We start from the raw sequence: 20,375 nt of genomic DNA, 5'->3' as shown, positions 1-20,375 counted from the left end.
CGACATTGGTGCTTTCATTGAGAGTTCCTCTGTGTCGTCACTTTTAGGCCCGATGGCTTCCCCGATCATCAACAACGATGCGATCCAGGATGAGACTTTTCTCCCCGGGCAGATCTTCGTATTCGGCGGCTTTGCACTGCGGGCCAATTTGCTTGGTCATCTGGAGTAGATCGAAAGCTACGCCCCTGGCCACCAGGTCAGATTTGGAAGTTTGAACTACACGGCCAACATCCGCGGAGACTTGATCTTCGACGGATTCGAGCCACAGCCGAGCGCGCCGCACTGTCACGATAGGCATGATCTAGCTCTGCCGCTGAACAGTGCCCTGGAGGCCGCACCTGTGTCCGCTCCGACCCCTAGCTCGGAGCCGATCACACCAATCGAGGACGAGTGGTTAGACACCGCCTCGGGGGCTGCAATCTCTACGGCGATCGAGCCGAACACCTGCCCTATTCTCTGCGAAGCCCGTGACTCCAAGGAGCCGGACTCCTCTCCAGACTCTAAGCCCTCCGCGCCCCGACCAATCGATTGGGCACCGATCATGGAGTTCATCGCCGCGGACATCTTTCAGCACTCGCCCTTCGGCGATATTCTGAATTAACTAAAGTCTCTCTCTTTATCAGGAGAGCCCTGGCCGGACTATGGTCAGCAAGGTTGGGATGCGGATGATGAAGAAATTCAAAGCCCACCCACCACCCACTTCGTGGCCACTATCGATGATTTAACCGACATGCTCGACTTCGACTCCGAAGACACCGACGGTATGGACGCCGATGCAGGAGACGATCAAGAACCAGCGCCTATAGGGCACTGGAAAGCCACCTTGTCATATGATATATACATGGTGGACACCCCAAAATAAGGCAATGGCGATGGAACGGCGGAGGATGACCCCGCCAAGAAGCAGCCTAAGCGCCGGCGTCAGCGGCGCCGCTCTAAATCCTGCCAAAACAAAAACGGTGATTCCGGCACGGGAGATAATAACACCCCGGACAATGCCGAAGAAAACCACCTCCAACAAGATTCAACACAGGAGGATAGAGAAGCCAGCCCTCATGAGAGAGAGGCAGATAGAGAGGTCAAGGACGATAATTATATGCCTCCCTCCGAAGACGAGGCAAGCCTCGACGACGACGAATTTGTTGTGCCGGAGGATCCCGTCGAACAAGAGCATTTCAAACGCAGGCTTATGGCCACGGCGAGCAGCCTCAAGAAAAAACAGCAACAGCTTAGAGCTGATCAAGATTTGCTAGCCAACAGATGGACTGAAGTCCTTGCGGCCGAAGAGTATGAACTCGAACGCCCCTCCAAGAGCTACCCAAAACGCAAGTTGCTACCCCAATTAGAGGAGGAAGCACCTAAACCTACATCACCAGCGCATGATGCGGCCGACCGGCCACCCCGTGGCCGCGATAGAGAGGCCTCTCGGCCCTCCACTCAAGCCGCACCCCGGCGCCGCTCAAAAAATACCAAGGCGTGGGAAAATGCGCCAGACCTGCGAGATATATTGGAGGACAAGGCAAGGCAAACAAGATTGATCTACGGATCACGTGGGCGCCCCACGGCACGAGACGGTACTCGTCACGCCGGATACAGTAAATCCGGCCGGTCCGAACACAGTAGACAAAGCTCGTTTGAGCTGCGTCGTGATATAGCCCAATACAGAGGCGCCGCACACCCACTATGCTTCATAGATGAAGTAATGGATCATCAAATCTCCGAGGGTTTCAAACCCGTGAACATCGAATCATACGATGACACAACAGATCCTGCGGTATGCATCGAGGACTATCTCCTTCATATCCACATGGCCCGCGGTGATGACCTACACGCCATCAAATACCTCCCACTCAAGCTTAAAGGACCAGCTCGGCATTGGCTTAACAGCTTGCCATCAGAATCAATTGGTTGTTGGGAGGACCTGGAAGCCGCATTCCTCGACAATTTCCAGGGCACTTATGCGCGACCACCAGACGCCGATGACCTAAGCCACATAATTCAGCAGCCAGAGGAATCGGCCAGACAATTCTGGACACGGTTCCTAACCAAGAAAAATCAAATCATCGACTGTCCGGACGCAGAGGCCCTAGCAGCCTTCAAGCATAACATCCGCGACGAGTGGCTTGCACGGCACCTAGGACAGGAAAAGCCGAAATCCATGGCAGCCCTCACGACACTTATGACCCACTTTTGCGCGGGAGAAGACAGCTGGCTAGCTCGCAGCAATAACATGACCAAGAGCCCTGGTAATTCGGATACCAAGGACAGCAGTGGCAGGTCGCGTCGCAACAAGCAAAAGCGCTGCATTAACGGCGACAATGCTGAGGATACGGCAGTTAATGCCGGATTCAGAGGCTCTAAACCCGGTCAGCGGAAAAAGCCATTCAAAAGAAATACTCCGGGTCCGTCCAGTTTGGACCGAATACTCGACCGCTCATGCCAGATACATGGCACCCCCGAAAAACCAGCCAATCACACCAACAGAGATTGTTGGGTGTTCAAGCAGGCAGGAAAGTTAAATGCCGAAAGCAGAGACAAGGGGCTGCATAGCGATGATGAGGAGGAGCCCCGGCCACCGAACAACAGTGGACAGAAAGGTTTTCCCCCACAAGTGCGGATGGTGAACATGATATACACAACCCATGTCCCCAAGAGGGAGCGGAAGCGTGTGCTAAGGGACGTATACGTGATGGAGCCAGTCGCCCCAAAGTTCAACACATGGTCTTCCTGCCTGATTACTTTTGATCAAAGGGACCACCCCACTAGCATCCGTCATGGCGGATTCGCCACATTGGTTCTAGACCCAATTATTGACGGATTTCACCTCACTATAGTCCTTATGGACGGCGGCAGCAGCTTGAACCTGCTTTACCAGGATACAGTGCGGAAAATGGGCATCGATCCCTTGAGGATTAAACCCACTAGAACGACCTTTAAAGGCGTCATACCAGGTGTAGAGGCCAACTGTACAGGCTCAGTTACACTTGAAGTGGTCTTCGGATCTCCGGATAATTTCCGAAGCGAGGAGTTAATCTTCGACATAGTCCCGTTCCACAGTGGCTATCACGCACTGCTCGGGCGAACTGCATTTGCCAAGTTCAATGCGGTGCCGCACTACGCATACCTCAAGCTCAAGACGCCAGGCCCTCGAGGAGTCATCACGGTCAATGGAAACACCGAACGCTCTCTCAGAACGGAGGAGCATACGGCGGCTATCGCAGCGGAAGTACAAAGCAGCCTCTCAAGGCAATTCTCCAGTCTGGCCATTAAATGTCTGGACACCATCAAGCGCGCCCGGAGTAACCTACAACAAGACCGCCTGGCACGTTCCAAGCAAGCGTAGCAATGTGGCCCCAAACCCAGCCCTCGCGAACTTGTGAAACCAGTGTTGCGCGTACATAACTACGCTCTGAAATACCATGGGCACAGGGGGAGGGGCACCATCACGGCACGCCCGAAACGCGGCTTAAACCGCACTAGGGGCGGCCGATTTCTTAATTTTCTCTTATTTTCAGGACTCCATTCTTCGGAAGGCTTGTCTGCCAGTATAATTGCCGCACAAACGATACAACCAGGGAAGCAGAAAGCTACGCAATGCTATGGAACTCTAAGGTGGTCTCTATAACGAGTAGTATACCTGTTTCACATGCCATTCCGCAGCTCGCCCCTGGAAAGGACATGTTAAATAGTCCCATCTTTTGCTTATTGCACTATTTGTATCGTTCTGCATCGATCGCAGCCTTTTTAAATAAACAATGCATAGCTTCCGTCTATTATTGCATTACTCTTTTTTACGAATATATGTTCATTAATGACATCTTGCACCCGTACACTTTGGTACGGCCAATACGCCAGGGGCTTATGTACCCCACAACACGGTGTGAGAAGTCCGAACACTTTCACAAGTGCGGCACCCCGAACTTATAGCATTATATGCATCGGCTCCGAATCATGTCTTGGGTCAATAATTGGGTTTGCCCGGCTCCTATGTTTTGGTACCTTACGTTCCGTTATATCGGCTAAGGTAGCACTAGAAGAACTATTGCAATTGTGCCCCAGTTGAGCTGGGCTAAGCACCTCAGTAGAGAAAGCTAAAACTGACTGACGGTATCCTGGACTAGGGGGTACTCAACACGTCATCTCCCGATCTAATAGATTGGGCCGAGGACCCGCGTGGCTGTATACTCATGGGCCAGTTCGGGCAGCTTCCGCATACAAGGAAGATTCGACAAAGACTTGGCGATCAAGACGAGGACTTGTCCCCACCGGCGTATTCGGCTAGGACTCTTGTTAACCTAGGCCTCTGGTGCATTATATAAACCAGGGCCAGGCTAGTCGATACAACTTCATATACAACAATCATACCATAGGCTAGCTTCTAGGGTTTAGCCTCCTTGATCTCGTGGTAGATCTACTCTTGTACTACCCATATTATCAATATTAATCAAGTAGGACGTAGGGTTTTACCTCCATCAAGAGGGCCCGAACCTGGGTAAAAAATCGTGTCCCCTGCCTCCTGTTACCATCCACCTTAGACGCACAGTTCGGGACCCCCTACCCGAGATCCGCCAGTTTTGACACCGACATTGGTGCTTTCATTGAGAGTTCCGCTGTGTGATCGACAAAAGGATCGATGGCTCGCGTGCAGATCAACTGCGACTTCGGCGTCTTCGTCACCAGTTCGACTGGTCACCTTGGTTCGACAAAGAATTGCGCCCCGTGTTCAGATCCCCATGTTCGGATGAGGGCCTTCATCCAACATCAACTCCAATCTCTATCAAGATCACGGAGGAATCATCTATGGAGCTCGGGGGCTCAACGTCAACATTGCCCTCGAGCGACCATGTTTTTTTTGGACAGTGAACTCGTATCTGCCACCACCACCTCCTCGAGTATCGCTTTGACGATCGCTTTGGTGGAATTGTGCGGAATTGAGTCTATAACAACCCTGGAAAATTTTGTTGAGTTCCGATGGAGGAATCTCTGGCAATCCACGATATACCGGAGCCCTGTCAAATCTGGATGGGAATTTGGATGAGTTTAGGGCGTGGTGTCCAGCTTCTAGCTCGGACGTCCTTTGGAAGATCGAACCGTTGATCGGCTGTGGAATTCCTATATCTACCACCTCTAAAAATTTCAGTTCGATCCGACCGTCCAAACTCCGGGAACCTTCCGATTAGTGCATTGCTTTTCGAATCTGTTTTCTGCGCGAAAACGAATCTGGCCCGAGTTCAACTTTTTTATGAACGGGATTTCGGACATCCCTTTTGAAGGAAGTTTTGTATGGGGTATTGTGTTTTGTTCCCGAACACATCCCACTAACTTTAAGATCTTTTGAACATGATCTTCAACATCATGCTGGTGTCAAACCAGTCCGGCAATATTACTCCACGGCTGCCGACCTGCGCTAGACACGTCGTCACTTTAGCCGAGCTCAACTTCTTCGGATCATCATCTCGGCAAGCCGAACAAGAGTCCGGCATCGCGAAGGATAAATCATCATCAACATCGCCGCCCCACGGATTACACGGAGCGGGCATACCGGCATCGCCGCACGGTCGCTTCATCAAGCCGGCATCGACCACGTCACGACCTTTATCGACAGGGTTGCACTATTGCTTCTTCAAGCTGGTGTCCATCACGCCGACCTACTTAGACATCTCGGCGGGGCCGGGGGCTTCGCCATCTCTACATCAACCTACTCCGGACACTTCGGCGTCACTAGCCGACCAGCTCCGTCACGTTAGCTGGGCCGAGGGCTTTGCCTCGGCAAGTCAACCTTTACCAGCATTGCCATGCCGTCGTTTTATCGCCCAGCAGGTAATGGGTGTGCGAAGCGAGTCCCAATTGTGGGAATCACCTTCCTTCGGATTGCTACAACAAATAAACCAGGTGCTATTAATCCCAGTATTTTTTGCTTGTTTGGGTTCATTTTTCCCAAGGAATTGTTACTCTGGTTTGTCCATGATATGTACACAGGTCTATGAAATGGTGACCGCATAAACGGCGGTCGCGTGGTGGTTCGATCAGTTTCCGTACATAGTCCGGCGAACGCCGCATCCGGAGCTCGGACCGACCTGTGAATTCAGGCTTTGCCACACCTTTACTACATCACGCCGACGCCCTGTATCGACATTGACTTCGGCGCCAGGCCATATTTCTTCTATTCCTTACTTTGCATAAATTATTTATTATGCAACATTTTTTAATTATCATTATTACTATTACCTCCGGTTTGCACTATTTTTTGTGCACAGGAAAATGATCCGGGGACTTCGGCGTCACTCTGCCGTTCTGCATTGACCGTGCTATGTCACCACTTCGGCGTGTCGAGCTCTCCGCTCCGCCACCTCGGGACTAGCTTGGGGGATGGAACCTTGCCCCGCATCAAGCTCGGACCGCGTCATCAATACCGAACACATTAACCAGCTAAGTCGCTTTCATGCTCAAAGCTTTAATTTCTAACTTGCGTTCGGTTCGACCAAGCATTATGCCTTTTTGGAAAAAAGTTGCTTGTAAAAAATTTCCTTGTCCAAACTTTGTTTGTGATGCATAAATTCAAATACCCCATTTACTTGGGGCTTCCTATATGAAGCTTTTCCTCTTGCATATGATTATACTTGTACGGCTTCGTTCTTGTTCGTGTATTACGCCACAATATGCACCATATTGACTTAAGCGATTTGCAAGCTGGGTTGCCTCGCTCCTGTGTTTACCCCTACTTTCCCAATTGTTCGGCTAGGGAGTAAAGGGAGCACCTCTGCGATTGTCACGATCGGGTCACCCGAGCCGGACCTCAGACTGGGTGAAGCCGAAAGCTAGCGCTCTTATTGTTTTCAATGATGGTCGGCACACAACGGAACTCATGAGTACAAAAAATCTATTGCACAAGTCTCATAATAACAATGAGCGCCAAAGAAAGGTATCGGTGGGGGTACTATTTTCTTCGAAGATGCTTCTTACACTTTGTAGTAATATATCATAAGTTCCTTGAGCGCGCTTTGTCTGTTACAGCCTTATGGCCTGATTGCCTGGTTATTGGAAACACCGTCGATATTCTCGACAGATGGAGTACATAACACTTTTCGGTCCTTGACCGAAGAGGGGGAAGCCGACGGTCGGTTAAGACGCGTTTAAAGTTCGGTTGAACATAGATATGATATAAGTACTTCGGTACATGGAATCATTCTTTTACTCAAGTCACTTGGGGGCTCTTAAGTTTATTTGAGCCGTTTTATAATAAGTGTTCTTCTTCTTAGTCGTTGCAAAGTTTTATTATTATTATTATTTATCACTCCTTTTTTCGACGCGAGTGTGCGGTCACTAGCCGGGGAGCCTAATTTCTCTCTCAAAGCCGCTAGAGTTTAGTTTGCTAAACTGGCCTAATGAGAAGTACTCCGCCCTTGGGATAGGAGGTTGAAGCCGTAGGCTGACCCGCTCGAAGTCTTGAGATAGGATGTACCATGTTAAAGCACGACAGAAGCACTTCTTTTTTCTAAGATCAATTTTCGGATTGGCACCGAACACTTGATATTGTTCAGACTTCATGTTTTTACTGACGTTTCTTGGTTTTCCAAGCTTTTTGGCACTTTTAAACTATTTGTGCTTTTCCAGCATTAGTCTCGTAGAGCAACGCCGGACACCTTTAGGGATTCGGCAAAAACATTCTCAGATATTGCTATATATGCATCGGTTTCGAATTGTGTCTTCGGTCAATAGTTGGGTCTCCCGGCTCCTGCACTTGCTTCCTACGTTCCGTTTTGTTCGGCTAGGCGTGCAAAGGGAGAACCACTGCGATTGTGCTTCCAGCTCACATGGTTAAGCACTTCAGTGGAGAAAGCCGAAAACTGACTGTCACAATAAGCATAAACTGGTCAGCGATTCGATGACTATGTTAAAAGATGGGCCGTTCATAACATTGGCCGAAGTGTTTACGGCTTGACCCCGACTGTCGCCGAACACTACCGGGGGCTATTAACTGGCCTCCCAAACTAAATCCTCGATATTTTGCTCTTACATTAGAGCTGAGGTTTAATGATCATGCTTAGCATGACAACCCAAAGAAAGGAACCGATAGCGGGACTATTTTCTTTGGAAGACATTTCTTTTGTTAAACAGTAATATAACATATCTCTCTGCGTACCTTTGTTTATAAAACTGTATGGCCAGATTGCCTTGTTTGTTGTAAATCTTTACCCTCATAAAGGCTTTATAAAGTAGGACAAACACTCCTCGGCTACTGGCCGAGGAGATGGAAGCCGATGGTCGGTCAACAAAGTTTTGTACAATGCGGATCCGAGCATTAATGATGTAAAGTACTTGGATACATAGAGTCATTACACATAATTTGTGATTTTCCTATGGATATTGATCCTTAATTCGGCCACCCGTGCCCGCATTAAGGCTCGGGGGCTACTGGGCTTCGGGCTTATTATTTACAAATATTAAAGGGGCACATCGATCCCCTGATCTGGTGTTGCCACCCGACCAGTGTCTCGGGGGCTACTGCATTGCCTGTTCAATGCAGAAAATTTTAAGTGCAATACAGTTGCCGAGGAGATTTTGATCCTCAGGTTGGTCGGCCGCACCCAACCTGAGTCTCGAGGACTAAGCACACCGCTTTTTGTGTCCCGAAGTATTCTGCCGAGCTAGGACTTGATCCTCAGGCCGATCTTGCAAATCAACCTGAGTCTCAGCGGCTACTGGGATCAGCGGTCTTACGTCATCCTTCATGTGCATCTCGGGTTTTAGACCGATACACACCTTGAGGGCTACTGGCTATATATCTCGACAGAGAATAAATTGCACCACCTTGGAAGCAGTCCGGCATAAAGCTCGGGCGCTAGTGGCTGGCTCCGTAGAGGGCATTTCTGGCATTAAGCTCGGCTAAACTCCTTCAACTTTTTTGAACCAAGGTGATATGAAACCTCGGATATAGTCCGACGTTGGAGCTTGGACACAGTCCGGCATTGGAGCTCGGATACATTCCGGCATTGGAGCTCGGAAAGCAGTCCGGCGTTGGTGCTCGGCTGCAAAAGATACCTCTAATGCAATCCAGCGTTGGAGCTCGGACGCAAGAGGACACTGCCTCCCGGGAACAACTTCAAACCCAAGGTGTGGCATAAAAATAACAAGGCATTGATAAAGGCCGGAAACTTAAAGGGGCTCCTCGGATACCCGATGTGTAAACCCGTCGAATGCATTTCGGTGATCCTCAAGATCGAAGATAAAGAAGATTTGTTGAACCAGTTTTCAAGACCGACGACTGAAGATGAAGAACTGTTCGGAAGAATCGAGGAGCGTCCCTAACTTGAAGACCAGTTCAGGGGGCTACTGATGGTGTCCTGGACTAGGGGGTACTCAACACGTTATCTCCCGATCTGATAGATTGGGCCGAGGACCCCCGTGGCTGTATACTCATGGGCCAGTTCGGGCAGCTGCCGCATACAAGGAAGATTCCACAAAGACTTGGCGATCAAGACGAGGACTTGTCCCCACCGGCGTATTCGGCTAGGACTCTTGTTAACCTAGGCCTCTGGTGCATTATATAAACCAGGGCCAGGCTAGTCGATACAACTTCATATACAACAATCATACCATAGGCTAGCTTCTAGGGTTTAGCCTCCTTGATCTCGTGGTAGATCTACTCTTGTACTACCCATATCATCAATATTAATCAAGCAGGACGTAGGGTTTTACCTCCATCAAGAGGGCCCGAACCTGGGTAAAAAATCGTGTCCCCTGCCTCCTGTTACCATCCACCTTAGACGCACAGTTCGGGACCCCCTACCCGAGATCTGCCGGTTTTGACACCGACACTGACCGTCATGATGAGGCGAGAACTGGTCGCTGTTCGAGAGGTTTTTGAGTCCCTAAAGACTTATGCCGCTTAGAGCGAGGAGTCGGCTTTGTCCGGCCTAGGCGTGGATAGCGCCCCGAACTCGGTCTTCCGAACACTAGGGGCTTCACCGAAATTTAAAATTATAGAATTCTATGGCTAAGTGAGAGTGTTCAAGCATTATAGTCTGATTGCCTTGTTCGTTGTGTTGAGCGCCTCCCTCGAAGGACCCAAGAATGGGAAAAAGAGCGCTCATGTTTATCCCGAACACCCCAGCACTCGTGCCATGGGGGCAGAAGCCGATGACTCGCCATCTCTCAAATTTGGTAAACGGCCGCACAGAAGGTAATATTTTAAATTCAAAAAGCATTGCTTAGCGCACATGAACAAGTTTTCAGCGCACAGGACAAAACGAGCGAGTTTACTGAAAAATTACAACCATGGAACATTCATCCACCACAAGACAAGCACCCTTCAGAACGCCCTCATAATACATCTTGGGCTTGCGATGCTCCTTGCCCGGCGGTGGCCCGTCCTTCACAAGCTTCTCAGCATCCAGCTTGCCCCAGTGCACCTTCGCATGGGCAAGCTCCCTACGGGCACCCTCGATGCATACGGAGCACTTGATGACTTCGAGCCTTGGACAGGCCTCCACCAGCCGCCTCATCAGCCCGAAGTAGCTCCCAGGCATGGCCTCTCCAGGCCACAGCCGGACTATGAGGCCCTTCATGGCCTGTTCGGCCACCTTATGGAGCTCGACCAGCTGTTTCAGCTGGTTGCTTAAGGGCACCGGGTGTTCGGCCTCAGCATACTGAGACCAGAACACCTTCTCCATCGAGCTTCCCTCCTCGGCTCGGTAGAAGGCGGCGGCATCCGACACGCTACGGGGCAAGTCTGCGAATGCTCCTGGAGAGCTCCGGATTTGGGTAAGTAACAAGTAATTCACTTTCACGTGTTAGCTTTGCATAAAGAATGCCTTACCCGCTGCTATCTTTTTTATTGCCTCAACCTCCTGGAGGGCCTTCTGGGCTTCGGCCTTGGCAGACTTGGCATCTTCAATGGCCACCGCGAGCTCAGACTCTCGCGTCTTCGAGTCAAGCTCCAAACTCTCATGTTTTTTCATGAGAGCATGGAGCTCTTGCCGCACCTTGCCAACCTGCGTCTCATGCTTCTCCTGCTCGGTGCGCTCCGTGGCCGCCCTCTTCTCGGCCTCGGATAGCGCTTGCTTAAGGGTCTCCACCTCACTTGTGGCCCCTACAATAGCCGCGTTAATACTGTCACTTTTTGCAATTGCACCTTTCACATATTTCAATAAGGTATTTCTTACCTTCCTTCTCCTCGAGCTGCTGCTTGGCCAGGCCGAGCTCTTGCTCGGACCGCTCGAGGTTCTGCTTCAGCGTGCCCACCTCCACTGTCAGTGCGGCGGATGCTAGCAGCGAAGCCTGCATATGCATATCGACTTACTTTTGTTAGATTCCTGTGAATGTTATTAGATCCTCTATTCGGCTTTTCTTTCCGAACGCCGAACAGAGTATCAGGGGCTACTGTCTATGCGGTAATATTTTTACGTGTTCTTTACTTACCTCAAAGCCTATTAGAAGGCTGGCACAGGCTTCAGTCAGTCCGCTCTTGGCGGACTGAACCTTCTGGATCACCGCACTCATAATAGTGCGGTGCTCCTCGTCGATGGAGGCGCCGTTAAGCACCTCCAGCAAATTGTCCGGTGCCTCCGGTTGGACGGAGGTCACCGGCTCGGTATGCTCGCTCCTCTTGGAAGGAGGCTGCCTACCGGAGTCCGGAACCGTTGAAGGTTCCGGCGCGGTGTCCGGCTCAAAGCCGGACTTAGAGCCCTTGGGGGTTTTATCCCCTTTGCGCCTGGAGTCCGGGAGATCGCCTTGCGGCGCCTCCAGGACCACCTCCTCCTGGCTTGGAACCTGTTGGGACAGCACCTCGGCGTCGTCCGTAGGGTGGGGGGAGGTAGCCGTCGGAAGTGAATTCACATCCGTCGAATCCAGGGAATCGCTCGACGACACGTCGAGCCGGTCTTTGGGTGGACTGCATAAACATGTTCGACATAAGGAAAAGCTGTGCAATGGAGGAATACTATGAATCACTCTGGTATCCGGACACTTACGATCTCGCCAGGGGCTCGGCCCTGTGCGGCCACTCCTCTTCGCCGTCGTCGGCGTTGGTGGAGCTGTCTGGAGGAAGGGTTTTCCCCTTCTTGGACCCTTCGGCCTCCCCAGTTGGGGCGGCCTTCCTTTTCTTCTCTCCCCCCGCTGGAGGGGGAGAGGTCTCTTCTTCCTCCTCCTCGTATTCACGGGAGGAGTGCGTCTTGGAGTCGTCGGATGATGAATCCGACACCCCCATGTGCCGGGAACTCTTTCGAGTCCCCGTGGCCTTCTTCTCCGGCACCACATAGGGTGCCGGAACCAACAGCTTCGCCAAGCAATCATCCGCTGGGTCTTTGGGCAAAGGAGCCGGATAGTTAATCTGTCCGGACGTCTCCTGCCAATCCTGTCAAAGGTAAGGGAGCTTAGATCCCACATGGAGTCAAACTATGAAAAACTAATACCCTGTAAAAGGTAAAAACAGCTTACCGCACGAGCGCGACGATGCATGCTGAATCCACGATCCTCGGTAGCAGATGCGGGGGCCTCGGCGCCCTTGAAAATCACCTTCCAGGCATCTTCGTATGTCGTGTCGAAGAGCCTGCTCAGAGTTCGGTGCTGCGCCGGGTCGAACTCCCACAGGTTGAAAGCCCGTTGTTGACACGGGAGGATCCGGCGGATGAGCATAATCTGGACTACGTTGACAAGTTTGAGCTTCTTGTCCACCAGGGTTTGGATGCATGTTTGGAGTCCGGTCAGCTCTCCTTCTTTACCCCACGATAGGCCCATCTCTTTCTAGGAGGTGAGCCGCGTAGGGGGTCCGGATCGGAACTCGGGGGCTGCGACCCATTCAGGGTCGCGCGGCTCGGTGATGTAAAACCACCCCGATTGCCACCCCTTTAGGGACTCCACGAAGGAGCCCTCAGGCCATAGAACGTTGGGCATCTTGCCCACCATGGCGCCTCCGCACTCTGTCTGGGTGCCACGCACCACCTTCGGCTTGACGTTGAAAGTCTTGAGCCATAGGCCGAAATGGGGGCGGATGCAGAAGATAGCCTCGCACACGACGAAAAACGCCGAGATGTTGAGGACAAAGTTCGGGGCCAGATCATGGAGATCTAGGCCATAGTAGAACATGAGCCCCCGGACAAATGAGTGGAGAGGGAAGCCCAGTCCGTGGAGGAAATGGGGGAGGAACACTAGCCTCTCACGGGGCCTAGGCGTGGGGATGAGCTGCCCCTCTTCGGGAAGCCGGTGCGCAATGTCGTTAGACAAGTATCCGACCTTCCTCAGTTTTTTGATGTGTCCCTCCATGTCGGAGGAGACCATCCACTTGCCTCCCATTCCGGACATGGCTGGAGAAGGTTGAGGTGGGGTGTGCAGACCTGGGCGCTGGAGCTCGAGTGCGCGGAAATGGATAGGCAAAGGAGGAAGAAGGCGTGGATGAAAAGGTGGATCCTTATCCCCTTATATGGGCGGACGTGACTATGTGTCCCCACCAGCCTGGTAAAACTTGCTTATATCCCCAGCGCCATAATCAATGGTGCAATTGGCTTACCCACGCCGTATTGATGAGAATCCCGGAATAAGGGGACATGATCTCTTCTTTGACAAGACGTGCCAAGGAAACCACCTCGCTAAACGCGCTGAGGTGGGACAGTAAAACGATTCAAATAGAGACTTGGCCGTGGTGTGATGCCATGCTACGGAATACGTTAGCAGATTAGATTTGTGTCAATATTATTCTCTCTGTGGCAATATGTGGAAACTTATTTTGCAGAGCCGGACACTACCTTTGTGTTCAAAATCTTCTATGAAGTACTTGGAGGAGGAACCCGCCTTGCAATGCCGAAGACAATCTGCGCGCCGGACTCGTCGTCATTGAAGCCTGGTTCAGGGGCTACTGAGGGAGTCCTTGATTAGGGGGTGTCCGGATAGCCGGACTATACCTTCGGCCGGACTCCTGGACTATGAAGATACAAGATTGAAGACTTCGTCCCGTGTCCGGAAGGGACTTTCCTTGGCGTGGAAGGCAAGCTTGGCGATACGGATATGTTGATCTCCTACCATTGTAACCGACTCTGTGTAACCCTAGCCCTCTCCGGTGTCTATATAAACTGGAGGGTTTTAGTCCGTAGGACGAACAACAATCATACCATAGGCTAGCTTCTAGGGTTTAGCCTCTCTGATCTCGTGGTAGATCTACTCTTGTACTACCCATATCATCAATATCAATCAAGCAGGACGTAGGGTTTTACTTCCATCAAGAGGGCCCGAACCTGGGTAAAACATCGTGTCCCCTGCCTCCTGTTACCATCCGGCCTAGACGCATAGTTCGGGACCCCCTACCCGAGATCCGCCGGTTTTGACACCGACAGTGCTGGAGAAGACCAAGAAGGCCAAGGGAACCCGAAAGAGTAGCCGTCATCGGACTCACTGTCTGATGACTCTGTGGCACACTCCTCCCCCGAAGACGAGGAGGAAGAAGAATATGCTCCCCCTCCAGGCGGGGGAGACAAGAAAAGGAAGGCCGCCCCAACTGGGGGGCCCGAAGGGTCCAAGAAGGGAAGGACTCTCCTTCCGGACAGTTCCACCGCCGCCGCCGAAGGCAAAGACGAGTGGTTGCCCAGGGCCAAGCCCCTGGGGAGGTCGTAAGTATTCGGATACCAGAGTAACTCATAGCATTCCTTTGTCGCACTGCTTTCCCTAACGCCAAATATGATTATGCAGGCCGCCACGAGCCCGTATCGATGTATCGGCGGACGGCTCCTTGGGATCGTCGGATATGGATAGCGATCCACTTCCGACCGCCACCTCCCCTTGCCCTGCGGACGACGCCGAGGTATTATCTCAAGAGGCACCGGGTCGAGGGAAGACAGTCTCGGAGGCGCCTCAAGGCGACCTTCCGGACTCCGGGAGCAGAGGGGACAAGCCCCCTGAGGGCTCCGAGTTCGGCCCTCAGCCGAACACCGTGCCGGAACCTCCAGTGGTTCCGGACTCGGGCAGGCGGCCTCCTTCCAAGAGGGGCGAGACGCCGGTGCCGGTGACCTCTGTCCATTCAGAGGCACCGGACAATCTGCTGGGAGCGCTTCGCAGTGCTTCCATCGACAAGGAGCACCGTACTATTATGAGTGCGGTGGTCCAGAAGGTTTAGTCCGCCAAGAGCGGATTGACTGAAGCCTGTGCTAGCCTTCTAACAGGCTTTGAGGTAAGTGTTTAAAATATAGGAAAAATATTACCGCATAGACGGTAGCCCCTGATGCTCTGTTTGGTGTTCACAAAGAAAGCCGAACAGAGGATCAAACAACATCGCATGAGTCTAATATAAGTATGTCAATATGCATATGCAGGCTTCGCTGCTGGCATCTGCCGCACTGACTGTGGAGGTCGCCGCACTAAAGCAGGACCTTAAAGTGTCCAAGGACGAGCTTGGCCTTGCCAAGAGGCAGCTCGAGGAGAACGAAGGTAAGTAATACCTAGTTTATCGATATGTATAAAAAGAATGCGATTGCAAAATGACAGGATCATCATGAATTTGCCAGGGGCCACGACCGATGTGGCGACCCTAAGGCAAGCGTTGTCCGAGGCTGAAGATAAAGCGGCCAAGGAGCGCACTGAGCGGGAAAGGCAAGAGGCTCGGGTGGGCGAGGTGCAGCAAGAGCTCCAGGCTCTCGTGACGAAGCACGAGGCGTTGGAGCTTGACTCGAAGACGCGAGAGTCTGAGCTTGCTGCGGCCCTCGAGAGCGCAAAAAGTGCCATGGCCGAAGCCCAAAAGGCCCTCCAGGAGATTGACACGATGAAGAAAATAGCGGCGGGTAAGGCATTCTATATGCGAAGCAAGCATTTGTAAGTAAATTACCTATTACTTACCCGAATCCAGAGCTCTCCAGGAGCATTCGCAGATTTGCCCCGCAGCGTGTCGGATGCCGCACAGTTTTACCAGGCCGAGGAGGGAAGCTCAACGGAGAAGCTGTTCTGGTCTCAGTATACTGGGACCGAACACCCGGTGCCTATGAGCGACCAGCTGAAGCAGCCAGTCGAGCTACACAAAGCGGCCGAACAGGCCATGAAGGGCTTTATAGTTCGGATGTGGCCTGGCGACGCCCTTCCAAACAGCTACTTCGGCCTGGTGAGGCGGCTTGTGGACGCCTGCCCACGGCTGGAGGTCGTCAAGCGGTCTGTCTGCATCGAAGGTGCACGCCGGGCTTTCGCCCGCATGAAGGTGCAATGGGCCAAGCTAGACGCCGTGAAGCTGATCAAGGAGGGATCGCCGCAGGGCAAGGAGCATCGCACCCCCAAAATTTATTATGAGGGTGTCCTGAAGGGTGCCCGTCTTGTAGCGGACGAATGTTCAAAGGATGTAATATTTGAGTAAACTTGCTCGTGGGATCCTGTATGATGAAAACTTGTTTCATATGCGCTATGCAACGCTTGTTTGAATTTAAAATATTACCTTCTGTTTGGCTGTTTATCCAATCTAAGAGATGGCTAGTCCTCGGCTTCTGCCCCCATGCCGCGAGTGCTGGGGTGTTCCGGATAGACCTGAGCACTCTTGTTCCCATTTTTGGGTCCTTCGAGGGAGGTGCGCAGCACAGTGAACAAGGCAACCGGACTAATAATGCTTTATCACTCTCACTTAGCCATAGAATTCTATAATTTTAAATTTCAGCGAAGTCCCTGGTATTCGGAAGGCCGAATTCGGGGCGCGATAGACGCCTTTAAGCCGGACAGGACCGGCTCCTCGCTCTAAGCAGCATAAGTCTTTAGGGACTCGAAACCTCGCTGAACAGCGACCAGTCTCTCGCCTTATCATGACAGTCAGTTTTAGCTTTCTCTGCTGAGGTGCTTAGCCCAGCAGAACCGGGGCACAATCGCAGTAATTCTCCTAGAGCTACCTTAGCCGATAGAGCGGAACATAAGGTACCAAAACATAGGAGCCGGGCAAACCCAACATTTGACCAAAGACATGATTCGGAGCTGATGCATATAATGCTATAGGTTCGGGGTGCCGCACTTGTGAAAGTGTTCAGACTTCTCACACCATATTGTGGGGTACTTAAGCCCCTGGTGTGATGGTCGTACCAAAGTGTACGGTTGCAAGGCATCATTAATGAACACACATATATATAAGACAAGAATGCAATAATAGTCGTAATGTTATGCGTTGTTTATTCAAAGAGGTGCGTTAAAGCAGAATGACACAGATAGTGCGATGAGCAAAAAGTATGACTATGTCCCTTCCAAGGGCAAGTTGAGGAATAGTATTAAAGCAAATATTTCACTCGTTATCGTAATCCACCTGGGAGTTCCGTGGTGTGATGTAGCTTTGTGCCCTTTCTTGGTTGCTGCATCATGTGTTCGGCAATCATGCTGCCGGAAAAGGTTTCCAGAGATTAAAGTCCTGAAAGAGAAAAATAACAAAGCGGGAAGCCCCTAGTGCGGTTTAGGCCGCATCTTGGTGCGTGCCGTAGTTGTGCCCCCCTACCCACCTGTTCCCATGCTATTTTTAATGCGTAACTATGTACGCGTGGCACGAATTTCGTCGTTTGGCTTGGGCCGGGGTGGGGGCGCATTGCTACGCGAGCTCAGACCGTGCCACGCGGTCTAGTTGCCGATTACTCTGAGCGCGTTTGAAGGTGTCCGGGTCTTGGAACGCCGAACTGGTGGATTGCCTTGAGAGGCTGCTTTGCGCTTCTGCTGCGAGGGCAGCAGTGTGCTCCTCCGTGCGGATAGAGCGCTCTGTGTTTCAGTTAACTGTGATGACCCCCAGGGTCCTTGCATCTTGAGCTTGAGGTATGCATAATGCGGTACCGCATTGAATCTCGCAAATGCGGTTCGTCCGAGCAGTGCATGATAGCCACTGCGGAACGGGACTATATCGAAGATTAATTCTTCGCTTCGGAAGTTATCCGGGGATCCGAAGACCACTTCCAGTGTAATTGAGCCTGTGCAATGGGCCTCTACACCTGGAATGACGCCTTTAAAGGTCGTTTTTGTGGGTTTGATCCTTGAGAGGTCTATACCCATTTTGCGCACTGTGTTCTGGTAAAGCAGGTTCAGGCTGCTGCCGCCATCCATAAGGACTCATGTGAGGTGAAATCCGTCAATGATTGGGTCTAAGACCAGTGCGGCGAATCCACCGTGACAGATACTAGTGGGGTGGTCCCTACGATCGAAGGTGATCAGGCAGGAGGACCATGGGTTGAACTTTGGGGCGACTGGCTCCAACGCATATACGTCCCTGAGCGCACGCTTCCGCTCCCTCTTGGGGATGTGGGTTGCGTATATCATGTTCACTGTCCGCACTAGTGGGAGGAACCTCTTCTGTCCTCCGATGTTCGGCTGCCAGGGATCCTCTTCGTCATCACTATGTGACCCCTTATCTTTGTCTTCAGCGATTAACTTGCCGGCCTGCTTGAACACCCAGCATTCCCTGTTGGTGTGGTTGGCTAGCTTGTTAGGGGTACCGTGTATTTGACACGAGCAATCGAGTATGCAGTCCAAACTGGACGGGCCCGGAGTGCTTCTTTTAAATGGATTTTTCCACTGATCGGGTTTAGAGCCTTTGAATCCGGCATTGACTGCCGTATCCTTAGTATTATCATTGTTAATGTGGCGCTTATGTTTGTTGCGATGTGACCTGCTATTGCCGTCCTTGGTATCCGAAATACCATGGTTTTTTGATATGTTATTACTGTGAGCCAGCCAGCTGTCTTCTCCCGCACAAAAGTGGGTCATGAGTGTCGTGAGGGCTGCCATAGATTTCGGCTTTTCCTGTCCAAGGTGTCGGGCAAGCCACTCGTTGCGGATGTTATGCTTGAAAGCTGCTAGGGCCTCTACATCTAGACAGTCGACGATTCGATTTTTCTTTGTTAGGAACCGTGTCCAGAATTACCTGGCCGATTCTTCTGGCTGCTGAATTATGTGGCTCAAGTCATCGGTGTGTGGTGGTCGCACATAAGTGCCCTGAAAGTTGTCGAGGAATGCGGCTTCCAGATCTTCCCAACAGCTAATGGACTCTGCTGGCAAGCTGTTAAGCCAATGCCGCGCTGGTCCTTTGAGCTTTAGTGGGAGGTATTTGATGGCGTGTAAGTCATCGCCGTGGGCCATGTGGATGTGGAGGAGGAAATCCTCGATCCATACCGCAGGATCTGTTTTGCCGTCGTATGATTCAATATTTACGGGTTTGAAACCCTCTGGGATTCGATGATCCATTACTTCGTCTATGAAGCATAGGGGCTGTGCGGCGCCTCTGTATTGGGCTATATCGCGACACAGCTCGAATGGGTCTTGCCCGCTGTGTTCGGCCCGACCGGATTGACTTTTACTATATCCGGCGTGACGTTTATCGTCTCGCATAGTGGCGCTCCCTTGTGATCCATAGATCGACCTTGCATGTTTTGCTTTGTCCTCCAATACGTCTCGCAGGTCTGGCGTATTTCCCCATGCTTTTTTATTTGAATGGCGTCGGGGTGCATGCTGAGTTTTTGGCTGGAATGCCTCTCTATCGCGGCCACGAGGTGGCCGATCAGCCGCGTCATACGCTTCTTCCTCCAGTCGGGGTAGCAACCTGCATTTTGGGTAACTCTTGGAGGGGCGCTCGGGTTTATATTCCTCGGCCGCGAGGACTTCAGTCCATCTATCAGCTAGCAGATCTTGATCAGCTTGAAGCTGCTTTTGTTTTTTCTTAAGGCTATTTGCCGTCGCTATAAGCCGGCGCTTGAAGCGCTCTTGTTCAACGGGATCCACTGGCACGGCGGATTCATCATTGCCGAGGCTTGCCTCATCTTCGGAGGGGGCATGTAATTATCATCCTCCGCTTCTCCATCTGCCGCTCTCTCAGGAGGGCTGGCTCCTCCATCCTCCTACTCTAAATCTTGCTGGAGGGGATTGTTGTTGTCTTCGGCACTATCCGGAGTGTTATTATCTCCTGTGCTGGTATCACCACTTTTGCTTTGGCGGGACTTAGAGCGGCGCCACTGACGTCGGCGCTTGGGTTGCTTCTTGGAGGGGTCATCCTCCGCTGTCTCGTCGCCATTGCCTTCTTTGGGTGTGTCCACCATGTATATATCGTATGATGAGGTGGCTGTCCAATGCCCTGTGGGCAGTGGTTCATCTTCGTCTTCCGCATCGTCGTCCATACCGTCGATGTCTTCGGAGTCAAAGTCGAGCATGTCGGTTAAGTCATCGATAGTGGCTACTAAGTGGGTGGTGGGCGGGCCGCGAATTTCTTCATCGTCCGCATCCCAATCCTGCCGGACATAGATCGGCCAGGATCCTCCTGACAAGGAGAGAGACCTTAACGAGTTCAGTATGTCGCCAAAGGGCGAGTGCTGAAAAATATCCGCAGAGGTAAACTCCATGATCGGAGCCCAATCGGATTCGCTAGGAACGGGCGCAGTCGGTTCGGAGTCCGTGGCCGGAGA

Source organism: Triticum urartu, chromosome 7A (genome assembly GCF_056163025.1).
Source record: "Triticum urartu cultivar PI428250 chromosome 7A, HENAU_Tu73, whole genome shotgun sequence".
NCBI classification, from domain to species: Eukaryota; Viridiplantae; Streptophyta; class Magnoliopsida; order Poales; family Poaceae; genus Triticum; species Triticum urartu.
The sequence above is the reverse complement of the archived record's forward strand: the minus strand, read 5'-3'. Positions refer to the sequence as shown.